Here is a 2,598-nt window from a genome sequence, read left to right as displayed (position 1 = left end):
AAAATTTATAGATTTGTTAATATATTATTTAGCACCTGAAAGCTACAGCAGTAGAAGTGAAACAAGGTAGCAACTGAAGTCACCCAAATTTATTTAGCAGAATACGAGCAGAAACAAGGAAATGGATTATCGACCTAGAAAAGGTAGCAACTAGAAGCACCCAAATTAAACCCATCCCCAAATGTTAGGTCAGCAATCAAAGTGAAGGAGAAAAAAACTCCTAAATAGAAACTCAGAAAATTAGGTTAAAATCATCAATTCTAAAAATTAACTAACCTTAAATTTCCAGATTAAAGAAGAAAACCCCAAATTTTCTTGGAAATTGAAGTGGTTGTCGGAGCTAAAGTCGGAGTAGCTTCAAAAAATTAAAACCGCCTTCTTGAAGTGTTCCGAGTTGGGAAGGAAATTAAGACGTCAGAGCAGCTTCTAAAAATTACACGCGGAGCAGCTTCGAATGGAAGAAGAACAAGTAATTCCTTGTTCTGTTAGTTGGTCGACAAAAGCTCAATTAATAGTGTATGATGTTTCTTCATTGCTTAGTTTGTGGGGCTATTACAAGAAATGACCTTTCTTTTTCTGAGCAGGAGTCCAGACGCAAAATGAACAATGCTGTGAAAAAGAGGTCGGAGCAGCTTCGAATTTTTGGTCGGAGCAGTCGTAGAAGAACAAGTAATTCCTATAGTGGCAGTCTTAGAAGGTTATATGGAAAAAAGGTTTATTTTTGGCGGAGTTGGTGAAATTTTTGTGGTGGAAATAAATAAATCATTGTACTACTCCGTGGCTTTTTTTCCCTTAATAAAGCGTTGTCATAGATGACTCGACAACGGTTTAGGAAATCATTGTGATAAAACATCCTATTGCAATGATTTTCAAATAATAAAAACAGTTATGGTACCAAATAGTTTTATTAGAGTAAATTTTTTTGAAAACAGTTATTAGAGCAATTTCTTTTTGAAACAGTTGGAGCCATTGCCAAAAGTTCCATTGCAATAGAGTAATTTCTAATAGTGATTCTACCTATAACAGTAACGACATTTATTATAATGGTACACTTTTTATAAAATTACCTATCTGTAACAATTTACTTAAATATTATGTATTAGTATTTTTAAAAAATATATTATGTACAAAATAAAATATTAAAATATTTATGACAATCATTATTACTGTCATACACATAATAAATTGTAAAGACGAATTTCTAATTTAAAGACAAAATGTATTTAGATAATGCACATAAGTTATTTCATAACTTTACGAGGAAAAAACTATTAATATTTATCTTTTTTATACTCATACACTTATTAATTTGTCATACTTTATTTATAACAACTAAATGAGATCTAAATATCAAATTTAGTATATATATATATATATATAAAATAATACCTCCCCATAATAATGATAAAATTTTCGTAGAAATACTACTACTATAAAAAAATATGACTATATTATTAAATTTATATTTCTCAAGCATTAATTAATAAAATACTAACTAATTTGCTAAACTAGATTCTTAGTAATTTTTTTTTTTTTTTTGAAGAATAGTGTTAATGACTTAAGACCAAACGTGGCACATGTTACGGAGGGAGTATACATATACTTCCTGTATTATGACATCTCATTTGATCTTGCATTTGACACTCTTGCCCTTTCAACTTCCATCCTAAGCAGACAAAATAATCTAGAGAGACTAAGCAAACCGGTCATCATCTCCGGTTTGCTTTACTTGTCTGGTCGTCACTTTAGGTCCTTCTGCATCTCTCTCTTTCTCAGGTAAGCTAAGATCTTCGTCTTTTTACGGCCTTATTATTATCTCTTTTCTTTTGTAGAATTTAATTGCGTAAGTTATTTGACATGAGATCAGTAAAATGTTGTAGAATATCCAATTTGATATGTTTCATGATACGTGTACCGGTTGACGAATCGAATCTTGGTCATTTATAGTTTGATTCTGTTTCTAGGTTCGGTATTTGTTATCTCGTAGTTAAGATTAGCTGGATCTGCATGTTTATTAAGTTGATCCGCTCTAGATCTATCTAGATCTACTATTTTTTCCTTACAAGATGATACTATATGCCTTACATGATTGTTTTTATTTGAAATTGGGATTCAATTTATGCGTGGTTTTTTTCTCCTTGGATCCTTATATACTTACTTTAATAGTACAAAATGTAGCATAACTGGAAATGTGCAATTGATATTTATAAATTATTATTGGATTGAATTGGTTGGGAGGCATCTTTCTTTCCCCTGCTAAAATAACCAAATACAAGGATAGTTTGTTTTGAGAACTCTTAATATGTCTTAGAAAAGACGACTTGTTGAGCACTTGAATGAAATGGATCAAAAGAAATGTGAGGACTAAAATATATGAATGCAATTAGTTTTGATTTTGAGGTGTAGTTGTAATAAGCAAATACAGGATACTAGGGGTGTGCAAAAACCGAACCGACCGATAAACCGAACCGATAAAAAGGTTATTGTTATTGGGTTAACGGTTTTTTAATGGTTTTATAAAAAAAATTATTGGGTTATTGGTTCTGTTCGGTTTTTTCTTATTGGGTTATTGGGTAAACTGATAACCCAATAAGAATA

General features: G+C 30.8%; 1 protein-coding gene across 1 annotated transcript in view; it reads left to right on the top strand.

The window, feature by feature from the left end:
- Nucleotides 1–1,624: 1,624 nt before the first annotated feature.
- The window catches only part of LOC107867858 (actin-7), a 3,013-nt gene continuing 2,039 nt past the window's right edge, over nt 1,625–2,598 (top strand). The window contains exon 1 of the mRNA XM_016714317.2: nt 1,625–1,776. The gene's annotated coding sequence lies outside the window, so the exon portion shown is untranslated. The remainder of the gene's footprint in view (nt 1,777–2,598) is intronic.

Source organism: Capsicum annuum, chromosome 4 (assembly GCF_002878395.1).
Source record: "Capsicum annuum cultivar UCD-10X-F1 chromosome 4, UCD10Xv1.1, whole genome shotgun sequence".
Lineage (NCBI taxonomy): Eukaryota > Viridiplantae > Streptophyta > Magnoliopsida > Solanales > Solanaceae > Capsicum > Capsicum annuum.
This window is presented reverse-complemented; position numbering and strand designations above follow the sequence as displayed.